The following is a 21,634-nucleotide window of genomic DNA, read 5'->3' on the forward strand; positions in this document are numbered from 1 at the left end:
AAAATTCTATTTATATTATGTAACATTATAATATTATTCGTATCTACATGGTAAACACTTCAGTGTATCCCATACTGAAAGTGGTCAAAAAGTTCAAAAGTAAATTAATTGAACATAAAGAAAATGTAAGTTGGAACATAAATAAATTAGGTACTGGTTGTTGTACTTACGAGGCATAAAAGTGCGATAACGGTATACTGTATAAAACCTTCATCATAATTACACACAAATAAAAACTTGTCACATATGAAATGCCCGGTAATTTTTTAATAAAGTCTGTGTCCCATTTGACTTGAAAATTCTTAACTACTGGACTGAACTTCTCTATTGGCCTCACGTACTCAGCAAGATTTGTAATAGTTTTCATACACTATTTTAACAGATGAAAACATCAACGTCCTCCGCAATGGGATTTTTTTTTAATCGTCCTCTCAGAATTATGTCTTTTTAATTTTTAAACGTTCTTATGAATGTACCCCGCTCACTACTAATATACATACTCCTGGCACAAAATTTGATTCCCACTTACCAATAAGTAAAAGCATTTAACTTGTTTTGATGATCTTCGTCACTGCTAGCGTTAGTGTTTGTTTACATAGGTACTGCTTTAAAGAGTTAAAACAAAACACAGATTTGCAATTACCAGCTCGTAATAGTATATTATAAAGTGACGTACACTAATTATTCCATAACTTTATACCCTGAACACTCAACATTCCTAATTAATCATCTTGCAGTAACCGCACTCTTCAAACAAAACAAACTGTCAGTCGATTGCAACAAAACAAACAAACTTGTGAAATGATTTTTTTTATCGTATGTACACCATATCCGGAATGTTGGCTGCACCTTTCCGTGGTCAATGTTAGTACAGGTCCTCCACAAAGAAACGAATCACGTAATTCAACAAATAAAATATGTTGTATTTGGGCGTAGAAAGGGATTACATTAGCTTGTAAAGAACATCTAAATTCCTGTAATGTGGGAATGACTCTGCAATGACACAGTCACACTTTTCCGTTACAAAGCATCATCTAGTTTCCTTTGTTGTATTCTTGTTTTTATTGATGTATCTGTACTTCCCACACAGTTGTCAGCGTCTCTCGTCACAGAAAGAGTTTTGGTAAAAACCTGGAATAGTATAGCGATAATTCATCTCGAATGATTGTAGATTCTGACCACAATTTTCAAGGTTACTAGCTCAAGTATATCAACAAAGCCATATCTACGTCTCTTGCCTCGAAATTTACACTATAGAACGAAAGCTTGACGGGGAAAGCTGCCATTCATATGTTGGCAAGCGCCGACTTGCGTGGGAAAGGGGCCGTGGGAAATTCTCATCATGAGCAGGTGTCTGTAGAATGATGTTTGTGAAGGAAGATAGTATGGCTTTCCAGTTCTACAAATCAATGATTTTGTGCCACCTCTAAGCTGGAAATGGTAAGTTCAGCATCTTATGTTACTTTACTGTATACGTCATTTGTGTACATGCGCTGCACTGTTTACAAATAAACAGAAGGTTATGTTTAAGTAGCAAAAGTAAGCGGCAGTTACGAATCAAAATAATATGATCACAGAGTAATAACGTTGTCTTCAATGCTTCTTTGATGAGATGGTAGAGAACGTGTTGAACCGTTTCGTACGTGTAGTCTGCTCAAGTTTGAGACAAATCCCACAGCTGCTGTGTGATTCGAAGAATTTCATTTTGTTTCTCCCTACTTTGTTTGGACTTACTATTTTTGTATTTGAAATCTACACAGCATTGACCTTGTCTACGACAGATTTCGGTGCGTACATATTAGATGAATCCTATGTACGTTTTAATATTTTTCGTTCAGAAGCGGTATTTTAGAATACCCAGTAAACGATGACATACTGTATATTGATTGTATGAAAACATTGATGTTTGAGTATCTAAGTAAATATATCTATGCCATTAATATCCCAAAGTTAAAAAGTAAAAAAAAAAAAAATGTTTCTAGAAATTGTCACTGCTCTCTGTATGTTTAACGAGACTGTTGACAGATGACACAAGCTTTAGGGAATAATTATACGGCATAAAAAGTTGATCTAGTGTACATATGTTATAGTTATTTTGTCTACCTGAATGAAATCTTTCTAAATCTAGGCATTGTGATCCATATGTCGCAGCATTTACCACTCTTTCAATTTTTGCCTATTTTTCACACAGTTGCTATTAAAACATTCGAGAAAGTGATGAACTTGCCTTTTTACCAGAGTTTTCTTTTAAACCCATTGAATTATCATTGTTGTGAACATCTAAATCACTAAACTGTGTTTCATTCAGAAATCTGTGTTTTCAGCTTTGTGAAAATTGTTATTCCAATAATGTTTATCACTTGTGTCATTGGCAAGATTCCAGGAGATGAATTTAAACGTTGCTTCTATTCAACTGACTTAGCTAATTCTGTTGATGTCCCTGCGGTTTGTAAGTAGGAAATATACTAAACATACTAAAACCTCTGATGTGACATTAGTAGTATACATAATTTTTTCTCAGCTGCGGTAGTAGTTCTTTCGCAGTCCCAAGTTTGCAGAAAAATAAATTGTTAAAGTATGTTTGGTCTATAAAATGACAAAAGTAATTTTAGTCATAGATTGTAATAGTCAGAAGTGGGTCGATGTTTATTACAGTCAATATTTATCAGCGGCATCAGCCTCAGGAAATTATAGTTAAATTTGAAGAATAAGATGGGGATATCTGGACATTACCAGAATCTACATAGAAAATACAACTTGCGGATAAATAGAATCCTACACTAGTCTTAAATTCACTTCAGCAGTGGTGACAGATTTTGTAGCAGAAAAAAAAGATGTATTAGAAGGTTTAGAATTTGATAAAAGATTGTTAATTTTTCTGAACGAAACATTCTAGAACAAGTTGTTTTGATTCGCAATCGAGAGGTCATTAAAATTCCCTTTTAGCCATCCAGATGTAAATCTTCTGTGGTCTGTGTAAATCTTTTAAGGCAAATACCGGCGTGGTTCCTTTGAAAAATTTGTTCCCCAAGCCGAGTTTCTGCACAGCCACTAATTACCTCCCTTCTTTCCTCCTCATTATACTAGAGTGTCAAGTGATTTGCAACACTTGAAATCATTTGGACCACGCTATCTTAGAATTATCATCGACCAGATTATCATTACCAAAAGACGGTTTAATCCCTGCTCGTACTTGTAATCGGAAGGAACGAGTTCTGATCTCCGTTCGATTCTCTGAATTTTAGATTGCAGCAGTGGTATAAATTATTGTGTTCGACATAACCCTGTGCTGGTAAAATTAGTGTTAAAAGCTTATGTAACAACGTATATGATAAGACAAAAATTGACGATGTACATTGACGTGCCTGCTGTTCAATAAGATCAGATGATCTATAAAATGTGTTATGAGACGAATAAAATATAAGTTAATTTTCCTTTGATACTGCGTTCATCCCAAAACACATTAGATCCTAATAGATAGATACATATTTTCCCTGGAGATGAAATATTAGTATGAAATTAAAGTTTTCCTCGATGATTTGTCTAGTGATCGTGAATCCGAACCGACTTGCGCACATGTGAGTGTGTTTATAAATAGTTTAGTTCAGTATCGGTCAGTTTGTTCTCAGCTTCATTTAAAGGCGGTTGATGCAGCTCTCCCTGCTAGCCTATCCTATGCTAGTCACCTTCTGTGCGTTAAGTAATGCAACCTCCAGTCATTTGAACCTGCTTCCTGTATTGAAACCTTGGTCTCCCTCTGCAATTTTTACTCATCATGGTACCTAACTAATTTTAAGCCGGTGCAAGTTGGCTTGAGGACCAGATATTATAAGGCATGCATAAAAACAAAAAAAATTTCACGCTACGCCGACGTCACAATGTTTTTTGCTCCATTTTAGAATTTTTGTGAGTATTAGGATGTACATAGTTTCTATATCGCCATTTAAGATTTCATCGGCATCAGGTACTCATCAGTTGCTAATGAAGACTAATGTATTGTGAGATGATGCTCCGTTGAATGTTTGGAGAAAATTATGCTCACTGTATTCTCAATTTAAACATGCGATGTTACAGAAATTACTTAGGATAATACTAAACGGAACTGCATTGTATAGCATTTGTCACTTCTGCCATTTGCACACTTTTAACGATCTTTTATTTGTTTATTTATTTAGGCTTTAGGCGACTTTGACCACACAGCCAGCATTATTTATAACTGTACAGAGTTAACGTGAGACATTGAGTTAAAGTATAATGGCAGGATGATCTCACAATGGGATACAACATGTTAAGAAGATTACATTACCTACGAGGTACAAGTCTGTTCTTACACAAGGAGCGCTCTCTCTCTCTCTCTCTCTCTCTCTCTCTCGCTCGCACGCTCCTTAACAGAAAACAGCAAGTCTCTGTTCGGTAGTGACCCTTCGGCACGACACAAGATGATGAACAACCTTTACACAATCAATGATCGTATTCAATAAGGTCATCCTTTGGGGATCCTGCGACAAATAATTCTCTATATGCACAAATATCTTACAAAAATTAGCGCTTTCTCATTTGTCATTCTCCCGAGGCCACGGTTTATCAAATTTACCTTGATAAAGGAACTCTGATAGCGCTGTTGAATGTAACACTGGAACAGGCTACGTGTATATTCTGGAATATTCGATGTTTGTATAAATAGGAGCACTCTCCGTCCAGGTGTTTACATTTGTTCTGGCAGTAAATTGGTGTTCGTAAAAAAAAACATGGTTTCAGTTCTATGCACAGCACTTCACTGATGACCTTGATGTTGGATTTGAACTTGTTACGACGTGACAATGTTATAACGTGATCAGATATCCCCTTTTCACAATCGGACTCATTGCCTGTAATACTGGCGGACGATTCGTGGATGGTTGAAATGAAATGGGCCTTTTTTTTTCTCCGTGAAGGTAGTGGAAGGTTTTAATTTATCCCCGCAGTAGGGCCATGGTGTTCGGGCTATGTCTGGGGGATCCCCAACCCTACTTCTTTCACTTAAGCTACTCTTGTATCCCTCTTTTTACTCCGTTTTAATCGCTTTTAGATTCGGTTTTCCTCCTTTCTGCCACACCTAATCTTCTGTTCTGGGTGACGCACTCTATTGAATAGTGGACGCTCTTGACTGTAATGGATCAGTGGTGGGACAGCTGTTGGTGGGTTATTTCCTGTCGCATGCAGGCCTCGGGGATCCGGGGACGCCCACCTGCGGACTTCCCTGTTTCCTTCATCATGCTTTGATTATCGACGGTACAAAAGATGTCCATTACGTTTTTAGCCTTCTCGCTTTCACTGTTATGAATCTCGCGACTAGGTCAGAAAACGATCTCGGTGGACGTCTCTACTTCTGGTGCACCACTTTTGGATCGAATGAATGGTGATCTCGTTGTTTGGCCCCTTACGCCATCTCGTAATAAACCAACCAACCTTTTCACAAAATTTCTCAGGTAACGCAAAACCTCCAGGACCGGGGTTAAGTTTTATTTGGCGATCCCGTATATGTAACAGTATATACAAACTTTTCATCCCTATCCAAAATAACAGCGAGAGCAGTTGTAAAAATTTGAGTTCTCCGTTAAATCTCAGTGAGCTGTGAGTTAACCAAAAGGATTCCCGATACGGATTACTAAGTCAAGCATTGGTCTTACAACCAAGGAACACTTTAGTTGAAGCATTTATGAGCAAAGTACAATACAGGATATTGTAGCGAGTTGTATGCTACCTTATTATGATCCAAGCCGACAGTTAAAAAATATTTATCAGCACTCTTCACGATTTTAAAATACGAGGCGTAGTCATTAAGTTTTTATTATTTGCTGCGGAAAAAAAGTTACGACATTGAAACTTATTGGTGTTAATCATTCTTTATACAGTCATAGTATGAAGGCTTTCACGACCGGATGACATATCTTCTGGTAAACCTTCCGGGATGTAAGGTCGTGGTCCATGAAACTTTTCAGCTCCTAACGTTTCGTCCAGAGCTGCGCTGGATATCTTCAGAGGGGTGTTTCTCCTCCGGTGAGTCTTGCCGAGTCGGCAAGGAGGAGAAACACCCCTCTGAAGATGTCCAGCGCAGCTCTGGACGAAACGTTAGGAGCTGAAGAGTTTTATACAGTCACTTTCAATGCGACACTATTCCTTGCGTCGGATGACTTGACGGAGACCTTGGTTTTAGAAATCAGCTGCTCAGAAAACACTCCAAGAATAACTTGGTTGTCATTCTAGAAATGCCTGCCACGTGATGGCATCGAAATTGAACGATGTCACTGTGTGCTGTGTCAGGAAGATACGTTGGCGAAACAAAATTTGATGGTTCAAAGGAGCAGCATGTGTGGTTGTCATGTGCGGAATGAACTGCGGCGTTGTCGTGGAGCGAGATGCCCTCTTCAACAGATTTCCGCGAGGCGCTGTCTGGAAGGTCTCCTGTAACCGAATCAGAAGATTTCAGTAGAATGCTCCTCTGATGTTTTATCACAAAGGTGTTATAAATTAAATGTAAAAATATAGGAATCCCTCTTCTGTAGTTCCCGAGGTAAAGGGTCATTTGTTTGAGAACATTTGGTTTCTCAGAAGTTGTAATTACAAATTAAACTAAAACATATATTTAAATAGAAACATCAGTAAAAACGGAGCAGCACTGTAGTTACCATCATCATCTACACTGCCCACATTAATCTTCTTCCTCCTCGTCAAAGATCATGCCTCCTTGGTCACTTTTTGGACCTGAAGCTCAGCTTTGTTGATTCCCTCTTGTCCAGTTCACCCAATATGGTTTGAGTGTTCCAACTAGTCTTCACTCCCAGCTTTTCCAAGATTTTCAGCGTACCAGTATTGCCATCATTATATGCGTTGACAGCATTGTACATACCAAACCCCCAAATACAATTTTAGGTACATTTGTCCAGTGAATGACACATTCACATTTTGTGTTTTTCCTGTCGGCAAGGTCTACAATAGATATGAATTTGCCAAATCTCTATAAACCCAAGCAACGTGCGATAAATAGTTGTTGTGCGCGAACTTTTCTAAAGTTAAAGCCGATACATATTTTTTATATTTACACCATTCACCTGAACGGAGGTCGTGTGGATCGGTTTGTCGTCTATTGATATTATATGTAAAAAGGTTGTCTAGACAGCGTTCTTCATACCCCCTAGGTTAGTTGCACTGCTTCTTATGGCCGTCCGTAGTATTCAGGTAGTTAATTGATGGTACTGTCTAGCAGACGACTCCTAAAACATAGTCTTGCTGTCAGTGTCTTCTACAGCTCTGCCTTCTCCGTTATACCACGGGTATTGCATGCATAACGTAGACAAGAATCACAACTGTTATGCCAGTTCTACCAACTAATGCAGAAAGGTTTCCACTAGAATTTATATCATACAACAGCCTTCTAGACTTTATGGTTCCAGCGACCTTTTAAAATCTCGAGCCTGAAGCAACGAATGAAAATTTACACCAAGGACGGGATGGAAACCAAGGTCTCCTGCTCATTATGCAGATGCGCTAACCATTACGTCACCCTGGCACAATGGTTTTGCACGTCTGCACGCACTACCCTAGCACGCCTCCCTCCTGAATCCAATTCCCATTCACGCCTCAGCCCCTCATGGTACTACTCCTAATTTCGAAAAGCATTTTGAATAAAATAATTTTGGGTATCGGGCTGCATCGACGTTTCGACCCCCAAGTATTTTCGTTCGTCGCTTCAGTCTGCATATATACGTCGTAGAAAACACATGAACGCAGGAGAGTTGGGTTGTTTCGGGGGAGGAGACCAAACAGCGAGGTCATGGTCTCATCGGATTAGGGAAGGAAGTCGGCTGTGCCCTTTTCAGGGAACCATCCCGGCATTTGCCTGAAGTGATTTAGGGAAATCACGGGAAACCTAAATCAGGGTTTGAACCGTCGTCCTCCCGAATTCGAGTCCAGTGTGCTAACCACTGCGCCACCTCGCTCGGTGAATGCTGGAGATTCTACTTCATATATGGTCTGCGCCATTTCGTTTTCGATCGTCAACGGCCTGCTACGGTCGTGTGACTGGGGCTTTGGCTATCAGGCGCTTTTCTGCCAGCAATGAAATATGGCATTTTCAAGGCGGGGCACGCGATCTATTATGCACACACTCTTATTTACACATGTCTGGACAACATATGGCAAATAAATTACAGTTAACCAGTTATAATTCTAATGAGTAGTCGACAGAACCAAAAAATCGACACAAGGCAAAAATGCAAAAAAAATAATAATTTATTAAAAAGTTCAAGGTAAAGCCGGGTGTCTGAAAGAGTCGAAATTGGTTGTTTACCATATTCGATAAGAAATTTTTTAATAAAAATGAGTAAACAAAAAATAACTTTATTTTTCGAGGTGATGCTTAGAACCAGGACTTACCTGTCCTGCTTTACAGAGTGGACAAGCCTCCGACGTTCACGTTTTGTGATGAGATGTGAACGTCCAACAACTTTCCCCTTATTCTTGTTGTCAGTCGTTCTTTAACCACTTTCCTTGGATGCTGACGACAGTAACAAACAGCCAACCTGCTTCGCTGTTTAGGAGACGCTCGTTCAAGGCCGCGGGCCATACTAATCTACTCTTTGTCAGAGTTGCATACATAAGTTAATTTCCCAAATTTGCGGCTCGTGTTGTCGCTAGAAAGATTCCACAGTCATCCCTGGTCCGCTTACGTACTTTCCTTAACGCGTCTCGCACCCACAACGCCGCCAGACGCGGCCTTCAGTATCGCAATGGACAGCGATCATATTGTTTTGGTTCATCAGTGTATACAAGTGACAATAATCATCCGTCCTTTGGCGGGCATATTAGGTTAGATAGTCGTGTGCGCCAGAAAATAGACAACGCCAGTCCATAGATTGAAACGATCTCCGACGCCCTCACAGGGTTGAGTAATCTCGAGTATCTCCGACGAACAAACTAAAATAAAAAAGAGAGGGCTCCTGGAGAAATTTGGTGGGATGGCACATACCGTATGACCTAGGGATGTTAGACGATCATCGATGTTGGGATATTAGAAATCGATTTCCGGTGTCGATAATGAAGATTTTGTAACACCATAACATTTACATCCACTTTTTCGCAAACAACCATGTTGTGCATGGCTGAAGGAATACTGATGTTCATTCTCTTTTCTGTTCCACTCGCAAGTGAAGAGAGGGAAAAACGGTTATCTATATGTCTCCATAGGACTCGTGACTTCTCTTAACGTCTTCGCGGTCCTTTCGCGAGTTGTTTAATAGCGGTTGGATCGGTCTGCAGTCTGTCGCAAATTCCGATTCTGTAAACTCTCCAAATATTATTCCGCGAAAAGAACTACTTCGTCCTTCCAGTGATTCGCATTTGAGTTCACATAGCATTCCCGTAATATTCGCGTTTTAATAGAACCCAAGGTACAAAGAACGGGATAATAGAACCTCCCATAAAAAATCTGGCAGCATGCATCTGAACTGCTTTGATGTTAAAGATAAAATACCTACCTTCGATGTTGGGCAAAAAACTAGGCAGTGTGTTACCTCTGGAATATCTTTTTTGTCATGTCATGAATCGTTTTGTGAGCATCTCTCACTCTCACGACACCAGCGCAACACTTTTGCAATTTGTCAGACGTAGCCATTTCTTATCATTGTTCGTTCAGTTCAAGTTTGCGTGGAATCAAGTAGTGTGCATACATAGTGCTTGGAAATCTTTAATTGCAAAAAATGAGCAAATTATGTAAATTTTTCCATTTACGTCAGCTTGCTTACACAACGGAAAACATTGTATCCTTAGTTCAGGCGAATGGGGCCTCCGGGCCAACAATGCCATTCGATCATTTCGTTTTTTCAGTGTCTATTGTCTATCGGTTCTTTGTAATATAAACACTTAAAAAGTCCCTCACATTTTAATGCTGTCTGTGTTGACATTAAAGGTGGTTACGAAATTATATTCGGTGTAGGAGCGTCGTCAGCACTTGTTGATACATTATTTTTTAACACTTGCATTGCTACGAACACACCACAAAAATGGAGAATTCCGTGTTAGATTAAATGTTGTACAAGGAGTAAGATCAGTTCATACGGGGTTCATTATGGGAACGAGTGACAGATAAAAAAATTAGTGCGTATACATATATTTGTGGGGCATGTAATGATAACTGTTGCTATAGCCTTTGGAATAATAAATATGTTAGATGTATTTGTGTGTTGCTTTTTACCCCACTCTATAAGTCTATAGATGAAAAGTATCCAGACACTTGTCAGTGCACATTAATATGGAGTGTGCCCACTCTTCGCCTTTATCACAGCTTGAACTCTGTTGGAGACACTTGCAGTGAGGTGTCTGAAAGCATGTGGATGAGTGGCGGCCCATTCTTCCGGAAGAGCCGAAGCCAGAGGAGTGCTATAAAGTCCAGAAAGTTTCGCAGGAAAGCTTCTGTGAAGTTTGCAAGATAGGAGACTAGGTAGTGGCGGAAGTAAAATTTTGAGGATGGATCGTGAGTTGTGCTTGGGTAGCTCAGATGGTAGAGCACTTGTCTACGAAAGGCGGAGGCCCCGATTTCGAATCTCGGTCTGGCACATATTTTTCATCTGCCAGGAAATTTCAAGGTAGTGATGTTGGACGCTGGGATCTGGAGCGATGCCGCCGTTGTAACTTATCCCAAAGCTGATCCATTGGGTTCAGGTCGGGACTGTCGGCAGGCCAGGAATGTTATTATCCACAAACCATTGCGTAACATACGATGTTTTATGACAGGGTGCCTTGTCATCCTGATGCAGTCATCTTCTCCGAACTCCTCATCTACTGTAAGCAAATCACAGTGCTGTAAAAATACACTACTGGCCATTAAAATTGCTACACCACGAAAATGACGTGCTACAGACGCGAAATTTAACCGACAGGAAGAAGATGCTGTGATACGCAAATGATTAGCTTTTCAGAGCATTCACACAAGGTTGGCACCGGTGGCGACACCTACAACGTGCTGACATGAGGAAAGTTTAACCGATTTCTCATGCACAAACAGCAGTTGACCGGCGTTGCCTGGTGAAACGTTGGGATGCCTCGTGTAAGGAGGAGAAATGCGTACCATCACGTTTCCGACTTTGATAAAGGTCGGCTTGTAGCCTATCGCGATTGCGGTTTATCGTATCGCGACATAGCTGCTCGCGTTGGTCGAGATCCAATGACTGTTAGCAGAATATGGGGATCGGTGGGTTCAGGAGGGTAATACGGAACGCCGTGCTGGATCCCAACGGCCTCGTACCACTAGAAGTCGAGATGACTTATCTTATCCGCATGGCTGTAAAGGATCGTGCAGCCACGTCTCGATCCCTGAGTCAACAGATGGGGACGTTTGCAAGACAACAACCATCTGCACGAACAGTTCGACGTCGTTTGCAGCAGCATGGACTATCTGCTTGGAGACCATGGCTGCGGTTATCCTTGACGCTGCATCACAGACAAGAGCGCCTGCGATGGTGTACTGAACGACGAACCTGGTGCACGAATGGCAAAACGTCATTTTTTCGGATGAATCCAGGTTCTGTTTAGAGCATCATGATGGTCACATCCGTGTTTGACGACATCGCGGTGAACGCACATTGGAAGCGTGTGTTCGTCATGGCCATAGTGGCGTATCACCCAGCGTGATGGTATGGGGTGCCATTGGTTACACGTCTCTGTCACCTCTTGTTCGCATTGACGGCACTTTGAACAGTGGACGTTACATTTCAGATGTGTAACGACCCGTGGCTCTACCCTTCATTTGATCTCTGCGAAACCCTACATTTCAGCAGGATAATGCACGACCGCATGTTGCAGGTCCTGTACGGGCCTTTCTGGATACAGGAAATGTTAGACTGCTGCCCTGGTCAGCACATTTTCCGGATCTTTCACCAATTCAAAACGTCTGGTCAATGGTGGCCGAGCAACTGGCTCGTCACAATACGCCAGTCGCTACTCTTGATGAACTGTGGTATCGTGTTGAAGCTGCATGGGCAGCTGTACCTGCACACGCCATCCAAGCTCTGTTTGGCTCAATGCCCAGGAGTGTCAAGGGCGTTATTACGGCCAGAGGTGGTTGTTCTGGCTACTGATTTCTCAGGATCTATGCACCCAAATTGCGTGAAAATGTAATCACATGTCAGTTCTAGTATAATATATTTGTCCAATGAATACCCGTTTATCATCTGCATTTCTTCTTGGTGCAGCAATTTGAATGGCCAGTAGTATATGTTTTTATCCTTCTGAATTTAGCGTTTTCTTAATCGCTATACAAGTAACGAGACTTTGGCTAGGAAACCACGCGTACCGTAACCCCACCTTCTCTGTACATCAGTGTCGGCTCCACGCATGTTGACAGGTAACGCTCCAGGTATTCGCCAGACCTAAACTCTCCCATCGGATTGTCACAGTGTATAGCACGATTCACCACTCAAAATCACTCGTTTCCAGTCATACATCGCCCAGTGGTATCGCTATTTACACCACCTCAAGGATGGCGTATCGTTGACTACAGAAATTTTATGAGGCGCTGCTCGACCGTTGTACTCCATTCTTTTTAACTCTGCACAGTCATTGTGCTGGCCGGATCGCTGGCAGCACTCTGGAGCTCACGAGTGATTCCTTCCACTGATGTCATCCGATTTTTTACAACCACTCTCTGCAGCATTCGACAGATTCTGTCCATCGGTACATGAGGTCTTGGTTTAGCCGTGGTTGTTCCTTCGCGTTTCCGCTTCACAATCACCTCACCAACAGTCGATTTGGACAGCTTTAGAAGAATTGAAATGTCCATGACGAATTTGTTACTCTGGTGACATTCATTAACTAATCCACATTCGAAATCACTGAGTTCTCCTGAGCTAACCTTCCTGCGATTACTGCCATAGACAAACAAAACATTAGAAAGACAGCGCACATGTTACCATACGGAAGACCAAACGAAGTGGTGCAGTGGTTAGCACACTGGACTCGCATTTGGGAGGACGACGGTTCAAACCCTGATTTAGGTTTTCCGTGATTTCCCTAAATCGCTTCAGGCAAATGCCGGAATGGTTCCTTTGAAAGGGCACAGCCGACTTCCTTCCATCCTTCCCTAATCCGATGCGACCGATGACCTCGCTGTTTGGTCCCCCGCTCCCAGATGAGCCAGCCAACGATATGGTAGCATAAAACGACAGCAGCTCTCCTTGTGGCCAGTCAGTGAACTTTGAATAAGAGAAAATATGGCGCGAAAGTCCTTATTTGTAATTCAAATTCGCCATTTAGGTCATAATATTTTTCATTTACATTTGATGGATGTGCCTCGTAGTCTAGTAGTAAAATGTGTACCTGGAAAGCGAAAAGTTTTTGTCAGCTTGTGAAGTAGTGTATTGCAGGCCTCAATCAAAAACTAAGGTTAACTTCTCTCTGCCATGTAAAATTTTGTAAATAACAATGTGCTCGCTTTTTCATTGTAAAATTATTTGTAAAATCCAGTATTCCAATTTTGACCGTCTAGTCATTATCAAGTGGAAGTAATTGTGCGCCTAAGCACATGTCAAAACCTAAAAATCTTGTGATGTGACATGACACAGGAGCTGGTTTCATCACATTGTATTCCTGATTACGATATTTTGTGTGAATTGCATTGTAAATATGTTGCTCATATTCCGCTTTATTTTTGCGTGCATCCATAATATCGTGCGGAGTATGATTCCATGGTTTTGTTTTTGTTTCATATAAAAAAAAACGGGTTTGGTCGAAGAGTGTGCTGTGGACTCAAGTGCCTTTGTTCTTGCATACAACTCCGTGTGTGAACGATTCGATTTAAATGCGTTGTAAATATATCGTTAGTATTCTACTTTATTTTAGACTGCATCTGTTTTTCATACTCTCTTGGATTTAATGGAGAACTCCATGTTAGCAGCTTTAGACAGAATTGGTATTCAAATTCATTACATCTTGTCACGGAATGAGTATGTATTTCTACTTTCAATGATGTTGCTTTTTGCCAGTGAGTACGCTTTGTAGTCTTAGTGACTAAAGCATTCTTCCTTGAAAAATCTAAAAATGGAACAGCAGTCACGCAGATGTTTTGAGACGTTATTAACAGGTACGTCAAACAATACATTTCATCACAAATCAGTGTAATACAATCATCCTACGCTCTAGTGACAATTTAAAAGCGAACAATACACACTCTAGCGCTTTCATCATTGGATCTACTAGTGAATTCTGTATAACTAGAGTTTACTAAATGCAGTAGTATTCATTATGGTGGAAGTACGGTTACACTGTATCACACACTCTCAGAAACAAACATGCAATTCGATATACAATATTGTTGCTGAATAACAGTACCTAGCATAATAACTAAGTACTCTTGCCACTAATACTACAAATCATACTCAGCGGCAGTAAGCAACAACATTGAAAGCAGAAATACATACTCATTCCGTGACAAGATGTAATAAAGCTGAATACTAAATCTATCAAAACCTGGAAACATGGAGTTCTTCATCAAATGTGAGAAAGTATGAAAAACGGATGCGAAGAAAAATGTAGTAGAATACGAGCAATATACACTCTAAGACAAAAGCAACGCATCACGAAGATGATATCCGAATGGGACGGACGTGAACGAACAAACATGATCACAATTTCAGAAAAACTGGATGATTTGTTCAAGGGAACGAGCTTGGCAAACTGAGCTTGTCAATAAAGCGTTGACCCACCTCTGCCCCTTATGCAAGCTGTTATTCGGCTTGGCGTTGATTGATGGAGCTGTTGCATGTCCTTCTGACGAACATCGTGCCAAATTCTGCCCAATTGGCGCGTTAGATCGTCAAAAATACCGAGATGGTTGGAGAGGCCTGTCAATAATGCTCCAAACGTTCTCAATCGGGGAGAGATTTGCGACGTGGCTGGCCTAGGTAGGGTTTGGCAAGCGCGAAGACAAGGAGGAGAAACTCTCGCCGTGTGCGGGCGGGGGTGGGGGGCATTATAATGCTGACTTGTAAGCCCAGGATGGCTTTCCATGAAGGGCCACAAACAGGACGACGTACCGCTGTGCAGGAAGTGTGCCACATATGACAACGAAACTGGTCCTGGCTTTGAAAAGAAATGGCACCCCAGAGCATCACTACTGGTTGTCGGGTCGCGGAATCTCACTGACTGGAGTAAAATTGCCTTCGATGATGAGTCCTGCTTCTGACTGAGCACCTGTGCCAGCGAAAACGTGTGTGTAGACGCTCCGGACAATGGTGTTTTATCAACCTGACTGTCGTCTTCCATACGGCCTGACAACCAGGAGTGATGGGCTGGGGTGCCATTTCTTACAGCACAGTGGTGCGTCGACGATGTTCTACGTCTTGTTTTGTAGCCCTTCATGGCAAGCCATCCTGGGCTTTCATTTCAGCAAGATAATCCCCGGCCGCACACGACGCGAGTTTCTGCTGCTTTTCTCAGTGCTTGCCAAACACTACCTTGGCTAGCAAGGTCGCCGGATGTCACCCAAATTGAGAAAGTTTGGAGCATAATAATTCAACAAATTTTTCTGAAATTGTAATCATTGGTTTTTGTGTACATGTACATCACATCTACAGATTTTCGTCCCGTTCGATAGTTCCTTTGCGGTGCGTCGTTTTGTATTGCCTTAGAGTGTACTTACAATGTTTTTAAATCGAGTAGTTCACACACTGATTCTTAAGCAGGAACAAATAGTACCAGAGTCCACAGCATGGCATTTGACGAAACCAGCTTCTATTTGATATGAAACAAAAACAAATATGGAATCATTTACTCCAGTCAATGTTACGGATGCTAGCAAAACTCAAGCAGAATACGAGCAACATATTCGAAATGCAATTCAAAGAGAGCAGTACGTGCGAGAAGTCGTAATCAGGAACACAAGGCGATGAAACGAACTTCTGTTCACTGTTGTTGTGGTCTTCAGTCCTGAGACTGGTTTGATGCAGCTCTCCATGCTACTCTATCCTGTGTAAGCTTCTTCATTTCCCAGTACCTACTGCAGCCTACATCCTTCTGAATCTGCTTAGTGTATTCATCTCTTGGTCTCCCTCTACGATTTTTACCCTCCGCGCTGCCCTCCAATACTAAATTGGTGATCCCTCGATGTCTCAGAACATGTCCTACCAACCGATCCCTTCTTCTAGTGAAGTTGTGCCACAAGCTCCTCTTCTCCCCAATTCTATTCAATACCTCCTCATTAGTTATGTGATCTACCCATCTAATCTTCAGCATTCTCCTGTAGCACCACATTTCGAAAGCTTCTATTCTTTTCTTGTCTAAACTATTTTATTGTCCACGTTTCACTTCCACTTCACTTTCAGAAACGGCTTCCTGACATTCAAATCTATACTCGATGTTAACAAATTTCTGTTCTTGAGAAACGCTTTCCTTGCCATTGCCAGTCTACATTTTATATCCTCTCTACTTCGACCATCATCAGTTATTTTACTCCCCAAATAGCAAAACTCCTTTACTACCTTAAGCGTCTCATTTCCTAATCTAATACCCTCAGCATCACCCGACTTGATTCGACTACATTCCATTATCCTCGTTTTGCTTTTGTTGATGTTCATCTTATATCCTTTCAAGACACTGTCCATTCCGTTCAGCTGCTCTTCCAAGTCCTTTGCTGTCTCTGACAGAATTAGTGTCATCGTCGAACCTCAAAGTTTTTATTTCTTCTCCATGGATTTTAATACCTACTCCGAACTTTTCTTTTGTTTCCTTTACTGCTTGCTCAATATACAGATTGAATAACATCGGGGATAGTCTACAACCCTGTCTCACTCCCCTCCCAACCACTGCTTCCCTTTCATACCTCTCGAGTCTTATAACTGCCATCTGCTTTCTGTACAAATTGTAAATAGTCTTTCGCTCCCTGTATTTGACCCCTGCCACCTTCAGAATTTGAAGAGAGTACTCCAGTCAACATAGTCAAAAGCTTTCTCTAAGTCTACAGATGCCAGAAACGTAGGTTTGCCTTTCCTTAATCTTTATTCTAAGATAAGTCGTAGGGTCAGTATTGCCTCACGTGTTCCAACATTTCTACGGAATCCAAACTGATCTTCCCCGAGGTCGGCTTCTATCAGTTTTTCCATTCGTCTGTAAAGAATTCGCATTAGTATTTTGCAGCTGTGGCTTATTAAACTGATAGTTCGGTAATTTTCATATCTGTCAACACCTGCTTTCTTTGGGATTGGAATTAAGAAATGAAAACAAATTATTTAAATGAATTAAGAAATGAAAACAAATACACTGCCGAAAAAATTAGTTCACCTTCTTAGTTATTTCCAGTTCATTAAAGATTTATTATTGCAACAGTGCACATAGAGTACATGAATTGATTACATTTATAGATCATTACTACAAGCAGTTCTAAGGTACCAGGAATGGTACCATGTTGAAACAACCAAATTAGTACGTGGTGTAGCCTACACGGGCGGCAATGCAGGCACTACCCTGGCATCCAGTGATCGTACAGCTGGTGAATATTGTCCTGAGATATGTTATGCCACGCCTGCTCGACCTGTTCACGTCGTTCTGTAAGAGTTGTTGGTTGATGAGTCGCACGAATCTCTCGTCCCAACATATCCCACACGTGATCGGTTGGAGGAAGTGTGGAAATCGTATTCGCCAGTGAAGTTGCTGCACGTCTTGCAGAACACGTTGAGTTTCACGGACAGTTTTGACGAGAATTATCGTGTTGGAACAACACATCAGCTTCCTGTTGCAAAAACGGCAAAAAAAGGATCGAACAACATTCTGCACGTACCGTGCACTGGTTAGCGCTCCTTCCAGGAACACTAAAGATGAACGATAGAAAGACAGTTGTAGCTTATCGCGAAGTTGACCATAAAGTCTGGGATGGGGGTAGTGGGTCTTAGATGAATACACTTCCAAGACAGCACACACCAGGTCTACGTCTTACGTGCGAACGAACTTCACTTGCATGTAGGTAGAATCTACTTTCATCGCTGTAGACCAAGGCTCGCCGTTCTATCATCAAAATGATCCTCTGATGGAATCAGTCGAGCCTTACATGTAGATGCTGCGGTGAGAGTTGAAGACGGGCTAGAGGTATGGAGTGCCCGTAGCCCCACTTTGTGTCGACACGTTTGGGCTCACAAGCCCTCTTACCTGTGCTGTGGTAGCTGCACGGTGTGCCACTACTGCCCTTACAAAACGACGTTCCTGGCGGGCAACTGTGCTGTGTGGACTTTCAGAACCTCGCCTACGGGTCAGAGAATATTCACGTGACCACTGACACCAACATCGTCGCACAACTGATGCAGCACGTCCAACTTGTGGCAGTTCTCCGTAAGGACCATCCAGCCACTCGGAAGGCCACAATCTGACTCTTTTCAAACTCCCTCAGTTGGCTGTGGGAAGCACATGTGCGTCGCCGTTTTCATGGTTGCCTGCTTGCGTACCATGTCTGCACCATACTGAGCCTTCTGGTTGTGAACATTCCCTGTGGCAGTGTACACACAGAGGACGCTCTGGCAGGTATACCACTACGCAATCTGTTTGTGGGCGACGTTAAAACTATTATTATACCGACTGTCTCCCCCAGGTGGCTTATGCCGTCATCGGATCAAAATCGACGTCTTTCCAGGTGTACCAGTTGTTCTTTCGGCAGTGTATGTAAGACTTTAAAATGATCCAGCAAGAAAACTTTGTGTTGGGAGTGCCTATATTGTTGGCGACACTCCAAATCGATTTCGGCTTCCCGACCAGTGTTCGGTTTTTGCTGCGGATCTTTACGTTGTTCTTCAGGCTGTCCAATACATACGTCGCCATCAGCGGATACAGTATGTTATCTGCTCAGATTCGCTCAGCTCTCTCCTCGGTCTTCAAGCTCTCTACCCTGTCCACCCTCTGGTCCACCGGATTCAGGACTGCCTCTACTTGCTCCACTTGGGGGGGGGGGGGGGGGGGCGTCTCTGTGGCGTTCCTCTGGATCCCAGGACATGTTGGTAACTGTGGAAATGAGGCGGCCGATATAGCGGCCAAGACTGCAGTCTCTCTTCTTCAGCCTGCTATTCGCATGATTCCCTTCGCCGATCTATGGAGTGTTTTATGTCGTCGTGTTGCTCTTTTATGGCACGCACATTGGTCGACACTTCCCAATAATAAATTGCGGGACGTGAAAGCGCTTCCCTGTGCTTGGACCTCTTCCTCCCGAACGCGTCGTCGGGAGGAGGTAATTTTAACTAGACTCCGGATAGGGCACTGTCTTTTTAGCCATCGACATCTTTTAAGTGGCGATCCTCCCCCACTCTGTCCCCACTGCTCTCAACTGTGGACGGTGAGACACCTTTTACTTGAGTGCCCCTATTTTACTGCGTTACGCGCCCGTCTACAGCTGTCGCCTGATATATCTTCCATTTTAGCAGATGACACGCGCTCAGCCGATCGCGTTCTCGAGTTTATTAGTGCCAGTGAGATGACGTCAGTCATTTGAAGCTCTTTTTGGGAACAAACAACCCCCCTTCTATAGTGGTTTCTTAAACTTTCCTTCTGTTTTTAGTTTCCCCTTTTTTTTTGAGTTTCGCTCCCATTGCTGCTGGTTTCCAGTTTCGTTTTTTTACCTTTTCATAAGTCACAGACTGGGCGCTAATGACCGTAGCAGTTTTGCGCCCTAAAACCATAACAAAAAAACTTGAAAATGGATTGATAAACATGGAGCGCTTCAAAAGGCCTGGCAACGGAAAATGTAGTGTTACCGCAAGTCCCAATATAAGTTTTCATCCCTCCCCCTGGTTACTGCTTCTCTACTAGAGCCAAAACACTCCCCGCCTCGTTTCATACTGGCTGGTCCGCTTCTCGTTACATCCAGTGGTCGGTTCAGCATTAGATAGGGTGTCCGGCTAGTTTTGATCAGGTAGTGTATCATTTAGCATCGACGTCAGAACAAGTTTTTGGGATCTATTATTATCTGCCAGCGATGTTTAGATGTCGATTACGAAATCGAAATCAGTATCGATAGTTTGACGAACGTTCTGATTTTAATAATCTTGGCCTCCGTATTGTGAGCCCTCAGGAGACGTGTGCACGTGAGGAGATCGCCAGGCTGAAAGAGCCGTCTAGTGTTGTTTCCCGTATTTGTGATGCCGTCAGCGGTGAAAGAGAAGACAGGCGCGTGAAGTAGGCAGGCGGGCGATGCGTGTTGGGTGGCAACTAGATGCAGCAGACAGGCGCTAGGCCGCGAGGGTCAGAACGTGGCGTGGCGTAGCGGAGTGATGGAGAGGGGGCGGCACGCTGGGTCCCCGCTGGCTGGCGGACGCGGCTATTGACAGCCGCCAGGGACAATGCGGTCGTCACAGCGCGCTGCGTGGGGCGTGCCGCTGCAAACAACTACTGCCCCGTGGCCATTTTGTGACCACACATCATTCCTCGCCTCTTTATTTGTCTATGCATTTATTTCACCTGGCGAGATCAGGTCGACCTGGTCCTCTTACATTTAACCAGACATCCTTAGGGGGCCCTCACACGATCAATAATATTGTCAAACCCTCATTACACTGAGGCGACAAACTGCATGGGATAGCCACGGCTATAGTATCGCGTACACAGGGTATAAAAGGGCAGGACTTTGACAGAGCTGTCATTTGCAGTCACGTGATTCATGTGAAAAGGTTCCGAAGTGATTATGGCCGCACCACGGGAATTAAGTCTTCGAACGTAGAATCCCGAATGAGATTTTCACTCTGCAGCGGAGTTTACCCTGATATGAAACTTCCTGGCAGATTAAAACTGTGTGCCGGACCGAGACTTGAACTCGGGACCTTTGCCTTGCGCGGGCAAGTGCTCTACCAACTGAGCTTCTGTAAAGTTTGGAAGGTAGGAGGCGAGGTACTGGCAGAAGTAAAGCTTTGAGGAGTGGGCTTGAGTCGTGCTTGGGTTGCTCAGTTGGTAGAGCACTTGCCCGCGAAAGGCAAAGGTCCCGAGCTCGAGTCTCGGTCGAACGTAGAATGTTAGTTGCAACTACACGTATGGGACATTCAATTTCGGAAATAGTTAGGGAATTCAGTATTCCGCGATTCATAGTGTCAAGAGTGTGCAGAGAATACCAAATTTCAGGCATTACCTCTCACCACGGACAACGCAGTGGCCGACGGCCTTCAGTTAACGACCAAGTGCAGCTGCATTTGTGTACGGTTGTCAGTGCTACCAGACAAGCAACACTGCGTGAAATAACCGCAGAAATCAATGTGGGACGTACGACGAACGTATCCCTCCGGATAGTGCGGCGAAATTTGGCGTTAATGTAATATGGCAGCAGCTGACCGATGCAAGTGCCTTTGCTAACTGGACGACACCGCCTGCAGCGCCTCTCCTGGGCTCGTGACCATATCGGTTGGACCCTAGACGAAAACCGTGGTTTGGTTAGATGAGTTCCGATGATTTCAGATGGTAGAGGCTGATGGCAGGGTTAGAGTGTGGTGCAGACACCACGAAACTAAGGACTCAAGTTGTCAACAAGGCATTGTGCAAGATGGTGGTTGCTCCATAATAATGTGGCTTGTGTTTACATGGAGTATACTGGGTCGTCTGGTCCAACTGAACCGATCATTGATTGGAAATGGTTATTTCGGTTACT

The 21,634-nt window shown here is 42.8% G+C and overlaps 2 protein-coding genes across 5 annotated transcripts in view; one reads left to right on the forward strand and one right to left on the reverse strand.

The window, feature by feature from the left end:
• Positions 1-831, reverse strand: part of LOC126161645 (DNA excision repair protein ERCC-5 homolog) — a 74,215-nt gene extending 73,384 nt beyond the window's left edge. Inside the window, exon 1 of one of the 4 annotated variants that reach the window (XM_049917626.1) lies at positions 677-831. The gene's annotated coding sequence lies outside the window, so the exon portion shown is untranslated. Of the gene's footprint in view, positions 1-170; positions 428-529 lie in introns of those variants that run through there. The other 3 variants (XM_049917627.1, XM_049917625.1, XM_049917628.1) reach the window with 3 other exon arrangements.
• A 230-nt stretch (positions 832-1,061) lies between these two features.
• Positions 1,062-21,634, forward strand: part of LOC126161647 (suppressor of hairless protein) — a 214,423-nt gene continuing 193,850 nt past the window's right edge. The window contains exon 1 of the mRNA XM_049917629.1: positions 1,062-1,440. The gene's annotated coding sequence lies outside the window, so the exon portion shown is untranslated. The remainder of the gene's footprint in view (positions 1,441-21,634) is intronic.

Source organism: Schistocerca cancellata, chromosome 2 (genome assembly GCF_023864275.1).
Source record: "Schistocerca cancellata isolate TAMUIC-IGC-003103 chromosome 2, iqSchCanc2.1, whole genome shotgun sequence".
Taxonomy (NCBI): domain Eukaryota; kingdom Metazoa; phylum Arthropoda; class Insecta; order Orthoptera; family Acrididae; genus Schistocerca; species Schistocerca cancellata.